General features: G+C 37.6%; 1 protein-coding gene across 1 annotated transcript in view; it reads right to left on the reverse strand.

Moving 5' to 3' along the window:
- The window catches only part of HPSE2 (heparanase 2 (inactive)), a 663548-nt gene that overhangs the window by 183019 nt on the left and 465225 nt on the right, over nt 1-15304 (reverse strand). The gene's annotated exons all lie outside the window — the stretch shown is intronic.

The raw sequence follows: 15304 nt of genomic DNA on the forward strand, positions 1-15304 counted from the left end.
GAAAGACTAGAGATCTCTTCAAGAAAATTAGAGATATCAAGGGAACATTTCGGGCAAAGATGGGTTTGATAAAGGACAGAAATGGTATGGACCTAACAGAAGCAGAAGATATTAAGAAGAGGTGACAAGCATACACAGAAGAACTGTACAAAAAAGATCTTCATGACCCAGATAATCACAATGGTGTGATCACTCACCTAGAGCCAGACATTATGGAATGTGAAGTCAAGTGGGCCTTAGAAAGCATCACTACAAACAAAGCTAGTAGATGTGATGGAATTCCAGTTGAGCTATTTCAAATCCTAAAAGATGATGCTGTGAAAGTGCTGCCCTCAATATGCCAGCAAATTTGGAAAACTCAGCAGTGGTCGCAGGACTGGAAAAGGTCAGTTTTCATTCCAATCCCTAAGAAAGGCAATCCCAAAGAATGCTCAAACTACCGCACAATTGCATTCATCTCACATGCTAGTAAAGTAATGCTCAAAATTCTCCGAGCCAGGCTTCAGCAATACGTGAACCATGAACTTCCAGATGTTCAAGCTGGTTTTAGAAAAGACCGAGGAACCAGAGATCAAATTGCCAATATCCTCTGAATCATCGAAAAAGCAAGAGAGTTCCAGAAAAACATCTATTTCTGCTTTATTGACTACGCCAAAGCCTTCAACTGTGTGGATCACAATAAACTGTGGAAAATTCTGAAAGAGATGGGAATACCAGACTACCTGACCTGCCTCTTGAGAAACCTGTATGCAGGTCAGGAAGCAACAGTTAGAACTGGACATGGAATAACAGACTGATTCCAAATAGGAAAAGGAGTACGTCAAGGCTGCATATTGTCACCCTGCTTATTTAACTTCTATGCAGAGTATATCATGAGAAATGCTAGGCTGGAAGAAGCACAAGCTGGAATCAAGATTGCTGGGAGAAATATCAATAACCTCATATATACAAATGACACCACCCTTATGGCAGAAAGTGAAGAGGAACTAAAAAGCCTCTTGATGAAAATGAAAGAGGAGAGTGAAAAAGTTGACTTAAAGCTTAACATTCAGAAAACTAAGATCATGGCATCTGGTCCCATCACTTCATGGGAAATAGATGGGGAGACGGTGGAAACATTGTCAGACTTCATTTTTTTGGGCTCCAAAATCACTGCAGATGGTGATTGCAGCCATAAAATTAAAAGACAGTTACTCCTTGGAAGGAAAGTTATGACAACCTAGATAGCATATTAAAATGCAGAGACAATACTTTGCCAACAAAGGTTCGTCAGGTCAAGGCTATGGTTTTTCCAGGGGTCATGTATGGATGTGAGAGTTGGACTGTGAAGAAAGCTGAGCACCGAAAAATTCATGCTTTTGAACTGTGGTATTGGAGAAGACTCTTGAGAGTCCCTTGGACTGCAAGGAGATCCAACCAGTCCATCCTGAAGGAGATCAGTCCTGGGTGTTCATTGGAAGGACTGATGCTGCAACTGAAACTCCAATACTTTGGCCACCTCATGAGAAGAGTTGACTCATTGGAAAAGACCCTGGGAAGGATTGGGGGCAGGAGGAGAAGGGGACGACAGAGGATGAGATGGCTGGATGGCATCACTGACTCGATGGGCATGAGTTTGAGTAAACTCCGGGAGTTGGTAATGGACAGGGAGGCCTGGTGTGCTGCGATTCATGGGGTCGCAAAGAGTCGGACAGGACTGAGCAACTGAACTGAACTGAACTGGAGATCCTAACTAGTTAAAAAAAAAATAGACAAAAAGCACAAAGAAACTCAAAACAAAAGCTCTTAGCTATTAGAAAGAAAGAAACAAATTGATCATAATTTGTAAGCAATACAATGGTCTATAGAAAAGTTCAGTGGCTCAGTGGGTAAAGAATCTGCCTGCAATGCATGAGACACAGGAGACGTGGGTTCAATCCTTGGGTCAGGAAGATCCCCTGGAAAAGGAAATGGCAATCCACTCCAGTATTCTTGTCTGGAAAATCCTATGGACATAGGAGCCTGGTGGGCTACAGTCCATGGGGTCACAAAGAGTTGGACACAACTTAGTGACTAAAACAAACAAAACAAAAATAAACTACAGAAAATAACTGAAAACCAGAGATGAAATTTAACATGATAATGACTTTAAAAATTAACATATGAAACCTATAGCATTCCTAAATACTAAAAACAACTAATTAAAAAACATAGTGGATATAATGACATTCACATCTGTAGCAAACCTGCAAGATCCCAAATTTATCCCAATGTGCAGGAACTATATGAAGAAAATTATAAGATCAGAGTTTTAGTTTACATCTAAAAATAAAAACATATTCCAGATGGAATTAGGCCTAAGTATCAAAAGAAAAAAAAAAGCTTTAAAACTCGGGCTGCCCAGGTAGTACAGTAGTAAAGAATTCACCTGCCAGTGCAGGACATGCAAGAGTTTTTTTGATCCCTGGGTCAGGAAGATTACCCTGGAGCAGAAAAGGGCAACCCACTCCAGTTTTCTTGCCTGGAAAATTCCATGGACACAAAAGCCTATTGGACAACAATCCATGGTCTTGCAAATGACTGAGCATGACTGTTACTCAGTCATTAAAAAGAATACATTTGAATCAGTTCTAATGAGATGGATGAAACTGGAGCCCATTATACAGAGTGAAGTAAGCCAGAAAGATAAACACCAATACTAACAGTATACTAACGCATATATATGGAATTTAAAAAGATGGCAACGATAACCCTATATGCAGGACAGAAAAAGAGATACAGATGTATAGAACAGACTTTTGGACTCTGTGGGAAAAGGCGAGGGTGGAATGATCTGAGAGAAAAGCATCGAAACATGTATATTATCAAGTGTGAAACAGATCGCCAGCCCAGGCTGGATGCATGAGACAAGTGCTCAGGGTTTGTGCACTGGGAAGACCCAGAGGGATGGGACGGGGAGGGAGGTGGGAAGGGGGATCAGGATGGGGAACACATGTAATCCATGGCTGATTCGAGTCAATGTATGGCAAAAACCACTACAATATTGTAAAGTAATTAGCCTCCAACTAATAAAAATTTTTAAAAAAACCTTTTAAAACTCTAAGAAAAAAATGGAGAATATCCTTAAGATTTTATAATAGGAAATGTTTTTTATTATACTGTATAGGAGAGAAAATAAATGAAATAAATTTATATTTAACAATATACACAGATCTTAAAATCATGTTGAACAAAGAAATTTATAGAACATGTAGTGTTATCACCCTATACTTATGTAATTCTATATAATTTTCAATTATATAATTCACAAGAATGTTTAACGTATATAAAGCAATAGAATAGATAAAGATTCTCATGGCTTTAGTAAAACTATAAAACCTATTGACAGACTGCATGCAATCTAAAGTTATGTATCTCTAGGAAGTAAGGGACAAGGTAGGGGAATAGGTAAACCTCAATTTTATATCTATAATATTTTGTTTTATATAAAAATGTCATAAGCAAAACCTAAAAATACTAAAATTTATTAATTACGAGTGTGGAGAAATGAATGTTTTTACATAATTTTTTCTGCAGCCATTTTTGACTTCTAATAAAACAAATCAGAAAGAATTTTCTACAAATGGTTCTTTTGTTTTTTTTTGTTTTTTTTTTTCAGTGGGTTTTGTCATACATTGATACGAATCAGCCATAGAGTTACACGTATTCCCTAAATGGTTCTTTTGAAATCACCCTCTCGCTTCAGGAAAAGAGGCAGTAAAGAGCTTCCTCTGAAAAAAATTTCAACACAAACTTTTTCTTAAAGATAAAGAAAACACACAAAACCCAGGCCAAAGAGAAATTGAAACTTTCCAGGGAAATGAGTTCATTTCTAGAGATGGAAAGGAGAGCTGACAAAGGATGTCAAGAATATTAGCATTTTCCTCCCTGGGGTTTAGGTGTGCCAACTTCACTGAGTGCTTGTGAAGCTCTAATGGGCTAAAAACAGGGAAGTCATGAGTTGTTGTTCAATTAAAATTTGGTTGCAGCATCGTTAAAACTAAGCTGTTCCACCTGCTACTAATTTCATTCTTGGCTACTAGGCTGGTTATTTATTTGTTTGAATGAAGAGAGGGAAGTGCTGCTGGTAAGGCAGATCAAACTGAAGTATACAGGAGAGAAAAGAATACTCTCCTGTTAATGAAATAGAACTGATCCTGGGGCAGTTCTCAGCACAATCAACTCACTGCAAATTTACTTTCTAAATCTGATGACAGTTTGAGCACAGAATTGCACAGATAACTGGGATTTCTGTTTTCCTTTTCCATTTGTGCTGGGTAGTTTTCTTACTTTAGAACTGGAAAAGCCTACACGGTTGTAAGGGCTGTCTCATTTGCAGACTTGGAAACTGAGACCCAGAGAGGTGAAATCATTGGTCTAAGATCATACAACTCATTACAGGGTCTCCTTCCAACGCCTCTGAAAATAATTCCAAGTTCTACTTCTAAAATTATTCCATCCCTATTAAAAAAGCAGCTTTTAAAAAAGCTCCCTTGACACATAATAGCCTTTCTTGGCCACAGAAAAGATCTTGGCAAAGGGCTGACATGTGAGCCCATTTGAACAGGGGAGGTAATTCTGGCATCAGCTGGATGTCTGTACTTCAGCTCCCCCATAATGTCCCTTATAAACTCAGGGTGAGATTCCAGAGATTGAAGAAGATATGGCTGCTTTCTGCTTCCCTTATGTGAGATAGTGGTTGAGCGCCAGGAACAAAATGGCTTCATCGTCATGTTAGTGGATGCACCTGGAGCAATTTACCCTCCACAACAGATCCATCTCTTCCATATATATGGAACCCCTTGTGTTTGCCAAATACATTTTCACCTATAATTTAATTGGAGCCTCAAACCCTCCCTGACACAAGTAAGTCAGATCTTGTTATTCTAATTTTCCAGAGGAGAAAGTTGAAACACAAAAAGGGAGTATGCTAAATTGGTACCACAGGTCAAGACTCATAGCCCCTAGCCCACCTTGAATCTGAGCTACTAGTCATTCCTTGGCCCCTCCTTGCCCTGCCACACACAGCCTTCCTCCCAGGTTGTATTAAGCTTGGCAGATACAGAATAACCAGCACTGGTGCTCCCCCAGAGAATCACAAGCCTTCCTGAGGGCTGAGAAGTGGCGATTCAGGAGGAGGGAGCAGTACCCAGAGGCAGCATTATAAAGCTTGAACTAATGGTTTCAACGGATTCTAATCTAGGAGGACAACATGTAGTCTGGTCCAAACCTCTGCTTCATTAGAATCACCTGAGCTTGCTTTTTATTTAATTTTTGTTTTTCATGCAATAGATTCGCAAGTTTCAAAAATCAATAGGAAAAAAGAGTATATAGGAATGTAATGAAAAATCTCCTTTTCACCTCGATGTCCTAGTGACCCTATTCTTCTTGGAGGCAAAAAAATGTTATCAATGATTTTAAGCATGTACAAATAAAGCACATATTTCTTCCCACACACCCTATCTATACACACATTTTTACACAAAAGGTAATATTCTATACATACCATTCTTGACTTTTCCTTTTCAACTAGATGATATATTTTAGAGACTGCATCTTAGTACACAAAGAGCTTCTTCTTTAAGCTGCGTGTCTGCATGCTAAGTTGCTTCAGTTGTGTCTGATTCTTTGTGACCCTATGGATTGCAGCCTGCCAGGCTTCTCTGTCCAAGGGATTCTCCAGGTAAGAATACTGGAGTGAGTTGCCCTGCCCTCCTCCAGGGGATCTTCCTGACCCAGGGATCAAACGTGCATTTCCTGCATTGCAGTCAGATTCTTTACTGCTGAACCACTAGGAAAGTCACTTAAGCTGCATAGTATCCTTTTATGAGCATATAAAATTATTTTTATTTAACCACTTCCCTCTTTATAAAGCATTATGTTGTTTTCAATCTTTTGCTATTACAAAATTACAGTAAATAATCTTATGCATATCTAAAAGAACAGAGTTGTAGTTTAACTTTTAATACTGTGTAGCCTTATGGCCTTGGGCAATTCAGTTAGGATTTTGACCTTTTAGAAAGGAAAATAATCTTAATGACCATTTGCTCTAGCATTTCCCCAAAGCATGTGCATGTGACACTAGTCCCAAAGGATGCACACCCTGAAAATTAGTAGCACACATTAGAATCTGAGAAGACCACAGTGAATATACATTAATTAATCCAGGGTTTCACAAATTTATTTCATAATGGGGTCATTTTTTTCAAAGTCCATGATGGTTAATTTTATGTGTCTACTTGGAGAGTAATCCTGGATGAAATTAACATTTAAATCAATGAACTTTCAGTAAGCAAACTGCACTCCATAAAGTGAGTGGGTCTCATCCAGTCAGTTGAAGAGCCAGTAGACCAAAAAGACTGGCTTCCCTGAATGAGAGAGAGAGCAAAATGCAGTCCAGCAGTTGCCTTTGGACTTCACCTGCACCATCAGCTCTCCTGAGTCTTGACCTTGGCAGCCAATTCTGCAGTTTTGAACTTTCCATTCTCCATATTCACAAGTCAGTTCCTTACAATAAATCTCTTTTTATATCTATACACAGGTCCTGTTGGTTCTGTTTTTCTGGAAAGCATGATTAATATAGGAACCAACCATTGATGTTCCTTAAAATACACTTTGAAAAAATAGAGTCTAGTCTAAACTCTTCTTGTTTTAGAGCTATGGAATCAGAAAGGCTCAAGGTTGTATGTTCAGCATCTAACACATGCTTAAATAGTACAGCACAATAAATATTATTTGATTTGTTTTAAACAGTGATCTGGTGAGGAAGATAATACAAACTTCTAAAATAAATTTCAAAATATCTAAAGAAAGTAAAGATGAACTTGAAGTAACTAAGACAGGGTATGATGAGTTGTCAAAAAATTGTCCCATGTTGAAAATGAGAGTTTAGAGATAGATGAAAGTCTCTTAAAATTTATGGAGGAGGTGAAATCTAATATGGGTCACAAAGAATGAACAGATTCGATGGCAGAGGTGTGAGAATTAGACATTCCAAGAGTCAAGAAAACAGAAGGCATGGTATGAGCACAGTTTGATTAGGACTTCAGTCCTCAGCAAGATTCCTTTAGTTCTCTCATTCAACAATTCATTATGGAGGATCTACTATGTATTAATACCAATCAGTATTCTAGGTACTGGGGATATAGCATTAAATATGACAGACAATGCCTCTGCTCTCATGGAATTTTCATTCTAGAAGAGGGAGAAAAAATAAAAATAAACTAATAAATGTATTAGACTGGGAATAAATGCTATGAAGAAAAAGATAAAGCAGGAAAAAGGGGATACAAGAAATGTTGGACTGAGGGAAATTGTGCCTTTTTACAAAAGGTGACCAGGGAAGGCCACTTTCATTAGGAGTCATTGGAGCAGAATACTGAAATGAAAGAGTCATGTGGATTTCTGGAGGAAGAGGATTGTAGGCAAAGGGAAAAGCAAATGAAAAGATCAAAGATGGGAGCATGGCTGTCATGTTCAAGAAAGTAGAGTTGACAGCAGGCAGGAAGATGGCAGCAGGAGATGAATTCAGGGACGCAGTTAATGTAGGTCCTTATAGTTCAACCTAAAGACTTTGGTTATTTTTCTAAGACAGATGAAGAGATATTGCAGGATTCTGAGCAGAGGAAGCGTGTTGAAATAGGCTATAGGTGGGAGCAAAGAGATCAGTTAGGAGGTTATTGCAATAGTCTGGTTAAGAAATGAAAATTGTTTTAAATATTGATGGTAGTAGTTAAAATGGTTAGAAGTGTTTTGACTGGATACATTTTGAAGGTAGAACTAGCAGAATTTGTTGATGAATTGTCTGACGGTAGTATAAAGCCAAGAGGGAGAAGGGAAACTCTACACAAGGAGGGAAACATACTGGATTCTGGTTCCTCTTTGACTCTTATTTGTCCCACCTATGGAATGAGGTCATTAAGTTCTTTCTTGGAGTTAGGGGGCCAAGTCAAATGATCTCATGAAATGCCTTCAGTTGTAAAATCTATAAATTTGGCTAATCTGGGTCTCAAAATTAGTGTATGTAATTATATACTCTTGCATTATTCATTTAATTTGATGTAAAGAACTATATTGTAAGTATCTTGAAGGCAGAGGCCTTGGCTAATACCCTTACCTATCATCCAGTGTTTATTGACTGATTGAAAATAACTAATCCTCAAATAATAAGCCAAGGTGAATTGTACCCTACATTGTTTGTTAATGAATTTTGTAATTCTTCATCCTCCACTACTTCTTTTACTTTTCTTATGAATCTTTAAATTTAGTGCATAAGAACAAGCCCCAGTTTCAAAGATCAAGAAAGGAAGGGCAAAAAAGAAGGACACTCCAATTTAATGGTTGCTGTTTTGATGTAGGAGATTACTTAAGAAAGACTTAGAAGTTTGATACGGTAGCTCAACCCTAAAGGAGAGGTAAGATTTTGTAAGACAGAGATGGGAAAGAAAGGCATTCCAGGAAGAAGAAATAGCACTAGCATGAAATTGCATACTATGGAAAAAGAACCATTATCTCAATTGGAACACAGCATGCCCAGGGGTGAAGGAGGCAGAAGAATGGAGAAGGATAAAACTGGAACAATAAATCACATCCAGATTATGATAAACCCAACATGTCATTCTAAAGTGTTGAGATTACCAAGAAGAAAATGGGAAGTTACAGGGAGACCAGTTAGTTAGCTGAATATTGACAGTCTAGGTGAGACAAAATAGGGAATGGCAATCCACTCCAGTATTCTTGCCTGGAGAATTCAATGGGCAGAGGAGCCTGGTGGGCTACAGTCCATGGAGTTGCAAAGCTGGACATGACTGAGCAACTAACACAAACAATGGTCTTTATCATAATCAAAAAGAACTTTGTTGAACAGAATTTAAATAATTGAATGCTAACAAGAACTCTATTTTCTTTAAAAATACCTACATGCCAGGGTACTTAATTTGTAAAATTAAGGTAGAAAGGCATTAATTAATTCAACAGTATCTGATCTGCATTGTTTGCTGAGAAATCAATCGATATGCAAATATCAATCAATATGCAAAAATCAATCAATATGCTATCAATGATAGCAAAATTGCTGTAACTGACTAGTTTACCAGGAGAATATTTTCTATGAATTATGCAAAATAGTTATTGCTTTCCTATAGTGATGGCTGGTTTACATAAATTTTGTTTACAAGATGATATCAAAGTCATAAAATTGTAAAAGGCTGGCAAAGTGGTTATTTGTGAAAAGCTTAGCGATATATAGGAATTTCTTTAGAGTGAAAGAGAATTTGCATTGACTAGAGAATGAGAGAGAAAGGGGAGCCTAGGTCTAGAAGAAGTAAGAACAAAGGGAAAAAAAGAATGAGAATATGGGAGAGGTCATGAGATGAGACAAAGAAAATGAAAGGGGTCAGGATAGAGAGATAATGAGAAAGGACTCAATAGAAACTAAACATTGGTCTTACATAAAGAAGGATCTTTGTGTAACTGGGGAACAGATGCTGGTTATGCAAACACCCAACGAATCAAAAATTAGACTGAGCTTTAAATCCTGAGCAAATTAATAAAGCCCTCTGAGCCTTGTGTTCCTCATCATTATACCTCAGAGTATAATACTACCAACCGTCCATGGTTGTTATGAGGATTAAATGAGATGAAACACACAAAGTACAAGGCATATAATAAGTATGTGACACACATAGCTATTTCATCAGGGAGAAGGCATGGGCTAGTTTTGTAGTAAAAACGACTTGGGAAAGATTAATCTGAGGCTAATAGTCAGAATGGGGAATTTTAGTATTTGACATTTTGGAAGCAGAGAAGAATCACACTGAATCACACTGTTCATTTCTTAATCCTTCATGCCCCTTACTGTATCAGGTTAGATAGATTATTTGATAATCTTCCCAACAAAATTTAGCATTTTCTTGAAAATTTTTAAACAGAGCAAGAAAAGTCTAAAAATGATTATAAGGATACAGGACTGGCTACATAATTTGTGGGATCCAGTACAAAATGAAAATGCAAGACCCCTTGTTAAAAATAAAGAATCTCAAGACATTGACGACAAAGCGTTAATCTAAGTACAGAGCCCTTCTAAGCATGGAGCCCTACGTGAAACTGTATAGGTCACACAGCCACATAGCCAGCCCTGCACGTCATAAACCATGTTTATGGCTTCAAATTTATAAGGAATAAAATTCATGTATCAAGGTTCTTAAAAGTACAAGCACAGCGTTTTGCGGTGAGTGTTCTAGGAACATGTCAATTAACTGAGAAGTTTCTCGGGTCTTGAGAAACATAGAGAGAGGAGCTGGATACAGTGCTAACTGGCCCTGAAGAGCTAGCTGATGGTCAACGGACATGAGAAGGGTAGGCGCTAGTTTTCTGCCTCCTTGATATTTTACATTTTAATTAAATTACCACTTGAAGAAATTAACCTACTGATTTTATTTTGATTTTATTTTTAATGCCCTTCTAGGACATGTAAAACTATTATTCTGGACCACCTATAACTGGAGGTGTGAGCATTTACATCTAATTTAAGGTATTAGTTTCTCTCCAAATCCAACATCTCCTAATGTGCATACTAAAGGCAGACTCAGCCCTGAGAAAACTGATCATTTTTAAGGAATAAGTCTGTTTTCAGCGCTTCCAGTTTTCATCTCCCTTCAAATGTCCTCCTGGTGAGTGTTGAGAAAAGAAAAACATCTTCTAAAAAGAAGCATCATCATAAATGATCATTTTCCTCTCTTTGTTCCTGTTCCTCTGCACTTTTATCTTCTTCTATTTCACTGCCTTATATATTAATATCCAAATTAAATGTAACACCTAATCATAAAGTGCCATATTATATCACCACAACATGGATTAGACCAATTTTGTTTCCAATCTATTATTAGATGCTCAATTTATCTCTTCCGGCAAAATGTTAAAAAGCAGCACTGGTATCATTCTTACAGAAATGATCGGAAATTCTGACAATTATTTGTCTTGCTTCTATTAAGAATAGAACTGTATCTAGAACTAAAATGGAACTTGGAGATGACTCCACTTAAGCATCAGTTCCAACCAATGAACCACACCATGGGACTGAACAGAAGAAGCACAAAGCTTCTATATAACAGAAGCACCTGTTATATAGCAGGTACTCAATAAATATGTGCCAGATGAGTAAAGAAATGGAGAAAACATGAGATGATAGAAATCTAGGTTCTGGTAAAGGCTTCGCTATTAACTAAATATATTAAATTGATGAATTATTATAACAAAGATAAATTTATTACATTATATAACTTTTCTCAACCTCTTTTTCATCATCTGCAAAATTGAATAATAATATTGTTTTGAAAAAAAAAAAAAATATTGTTTTGACCAAAACAAAGTTCTAAGTACTCTTTAGTACATGTGCTATAACATAATTTTATTAATTAAATAGCAATATAACTTTGGCAAGACGGTTGAAAAATTTAGAAGTGCAGTATTTAAGGCTATTGTTTTCTGCTGCTGCTGCTAAGTTGCTTCAGTTGTGTCTGACTCTGTGCGACCCCATAGACAGCAGCCCACCAGGCTCCGCCGTCCCTGGAATTCTCCAGGCAAGAACACTGGAGTGGGTTGCCATTTCCTTCTCCAATGTATGAAAGTGCAAAGTGAAAGTGAAGTCGCTCAGTCGTGTCCTACTCTTTGCGACCCCATGGACTGCAGCCTACCAGGCTCCTCCGTCCATGGGATTTTCCAGGCAAGAGTACTGGAATGGGTTGCTATTGCCTTCTCCGATTCTTTTCTAGAGGGCCTGAAATCACTTCTGTTATCTAATACTGTGATCCAGAAACTTTCATATTTTATCCTCAGGGGAAAGTTGGGATATATTGCAGAATAGACTTAAGTGTCTTCCCACAGCACTGTGAAGGGCGTTCTTCAGAAATCTTCATACCTGTTTTTCAGTGTGATCAGGGAAGATATCTAAAAAGCAACCTTGTAATCATTATTCCACTACCCCTAATTGAAGCAGATTCAGATCCAACATTTGTTGACTATTTCCAATTTACAATGGTCTGTGCTTGATATTAGTTGAACCACATGAAATTGCCTTTCTTGTGGGCCAAAAATTGTTGAATATTATCAATTTTATTTGGTTCAACCTTATACTTTAACATATGTCACTTCTTTTTCTTGCACAATAATTCTATGAGGAAGATATTACCTTCTTTTTATGAAAAAAATCAAGACTCAGAAAATGAAACTGACTTGCCTAAGGCCCTACAACTTGTGAACAGCAGATTATAGATAGAAGGCTAAGCTCTCTGGGTCCCAAGTTGAATGGAATTTCTTCTATACTACAAAACCACATATAAATTAAAAAGACAGTGTTTAGTAATAAAAGTGGGCAGGCGCTGGGAAGACTGAGTTGAGAAGCCTTAAGAGACTCCAAAGACGTTGACAAGTAGCAAAGATGAAATAAAATGACAATTACATATAAAAAGATATCAGTTTCCTTCCTCCCGGAGACACTAGAATTCTAACTCCAATTATGTATGTGCCTTGGGCAGAGAGCAAGGAGGCAAGCAACAGAGACCATGCGAATTGAGGGTTCCCAGGAGACAGAAAGTGATCATAATCTGAGTAAATCGAGGTAGACAGAGCACTGAATGGAGAGGAAAGAAAGGGATGAGACTAGGGTAGATGGCATCCAGAAGATTTTCCTGTCTCTCTGCTAAACTTGCACACAGCGTATCTCCAGAAGTGCAGAAGCTCAATCACAGAAGCAAGACAGCAGAATGCAATCACTAATTATAGATAATGCAAAATGATGCTGTGCCAGAATAATCAGCAGCTTTTTGTAGTCTTTTCACTAAATATCTGTTATATATGGGTTGTACATTATTTTATGTTAATTAAAACTCTTACTACGATTGTAAAATGTTTGTCCTTATAGATGTTCCCAGAAGTTCTGGACAGGAATACATGTCTACCAGCAACATTCCATGAATCTATAAGGGAGAAATTCATAGAAATTGTATGGATCATGAGATTATACAAACATTTCACTGCCTCTTTTTCTCTCACATCCAAATTCTGGCAAATATATGTCTAGGAAAAATAAAGTAAGATAAAAATAAAACGGCTCATTCATGTGTCTTCCGTGTATCATGTCCATTTCTCTGTACAGTGCTTTAACAAACACTAATCATAAACAAAACATGGAGTGAAGTAATAGAGGGGAGACTAAAATTCTTTATTCTGGTTCCCACAACCCCTTTCTGCCTCTTGTTATACAATAGTAAATTAATTTATATTGAGATTGTTGGGCCTTTATGTGTTCTACTTCAAAGACATTTTAAAAGAAGACTTGAGAGTATGGAGTTAGTAGTGTGATGGGAAGAAGGCTGCTCAAGCCTAATTCTTAACACAGGGTATTTGAATTCCTTTAGGCCCATTGATGGACTTCAGGGGATCCATAAATACCTTGAAATCACACATAAAATTGTGTGTGCATGGGTGTATTTTTGCACACACACATACATTTTTCTAAGAAAATCAACAACTTTCATTAGAATTGTAAAAGATTGATTACCTTAAAAGTGCCTTAAACTCAAAGAAACAGCATGTAGTTCTGGCTTCTGTGGTTAGCTGGGTAAGAATCTGGGCACTCTCTTAAGACCTGGAGGTCTTTCCTGGGGTTTTGAGTCCTTCCAGTCCATAGTCTGCTCACTCAGTAAGTTGGTTTTCTTAAGCACTGAAAGACTACTGCTGTTGGTGACACTGATGATACTGCCCTGCTGGAACAGAGGCTTTTTATGCTCTCCTTATGGTAAAACTTGGCTCTTCATGAGATAATGTCCCTCATACTGCAGGGAAATCACCAGCCTTTCACTTAGGGCATGCCAAATACTCAATAAGAAAGGGCATTTTCCAAACCAAGCTGGCCAACTTCCTCTTTGCCCCCCTCCCAGTCTGTTAGGCTAAACCCAAATTTACAAAATTACCCACACAGAACAGGAAATGCAAATGTCAAAGTGCTCATAATACTTGACCACATTTTTCATGTGATTCACATTAAAGCGTCTTATGTAAAAGTTGAACAAGCATTGAAAATCTATGCTAATTACACACAATATAAATGAATTTTTTCAAATGATAGAAAATTTGAATTCCTTGAATTTTAGGCCAAGTTTAGAACTTTAACAGAAATGTTTGTTGGTGGTGGTTCTTTTGTTACTCTTTTGATTCCTTTTATTTATACAAAATGAAGTGGGAAGAGAGGAAAAAGGGAGGGGGGGTGGAAATTACAGGAAACAGCTATCCACCTCCGCACTAAAATACCAGCAGAAAACCACAGTTATGCTGCCATCTAACAACAATATATTCTGTTTAGGAAACTCCCTGATTCCAGAAACAGCCATGTAACTCTAGACAATAATGAAATTACATCCTGCACATGCTCAAAATCATCCTCCCTAGCTTCTAATGACATAATTTTTTTTTTCTCTTTGCTTACTTCAATTCTCTGAGATTTTGTTCCTTAGAGAGAAGCCTAACTATTACATTCAGAGAATGTTGTGGTGGGGGGCACTGGCCTGGTAATATAAGTTTATCAGGACCTTCAGTTTCAGCTGCCATAAATTTGGGAGCCGGGATCATTTCTTATCAGAAAAGAGAAAACAGCCAATTTTCTTAAAGAGAACAAATGATTCATGCAGAACCCTTAGCCCTTCCTCTTGTGACAGTAGCTGGGCTCGCTTTCAATTTATCAAGAGACCAGTCATTTCTAAACTTCTTTGGAGGAAAGATTTAAGCAGCTCTTTAAATCACACAAGCGCATGCAATTTACTTTGCAAACCTTCAAATTGGGTCTTGCCTAACTTTTCCAAGAAAAAGGTAAATACTAAATAATAGTAACAACAATCACTTTTGTGCTGAGATCAAGTTTGCAAGATGTTGCTCACAAAAATCATCTGAGAGGAGAAACTGAAATTTGGAGATGACTTTGAATATCTGTATGATTTTCCCAGATGCCATCAGGTGTGATTTATTCTTGGAAATCAGAGTTCTGATAATGGTAAATACAACAGTGGTTCTATGGGAGCCTCGGATCCAGTCACCTGTGAGATTGCCATGTCCTGTAACCCTAGAATCCAAACTCCCAAAAGAATATAATCAACACTCCATGTAATCTGAGGAACACAATCAAACAGACGTGCTCACTGCACGAAGTAAGCCTGAAAGTCAAACATCCACACTGAGGTAATAACAGCATTCAAAGTGATCAAATGACACCAGAGACAAATGTATCAAGTTGTTG

This window comes from Muntiacus reevesi, chromosome 2 (genome assembly GCF_963930625.1).
Source record: "Muntiacus reevesi chromosome 2, mMunRee1.1, whole genome shotgun sequence".
Classification (NCBI taxonomy): Eukaryota; Metazoa; Chordata; class Mammalia; order Artiodactyla; family Cervidae; genus Muntiacus; species Muntiacus reevesi.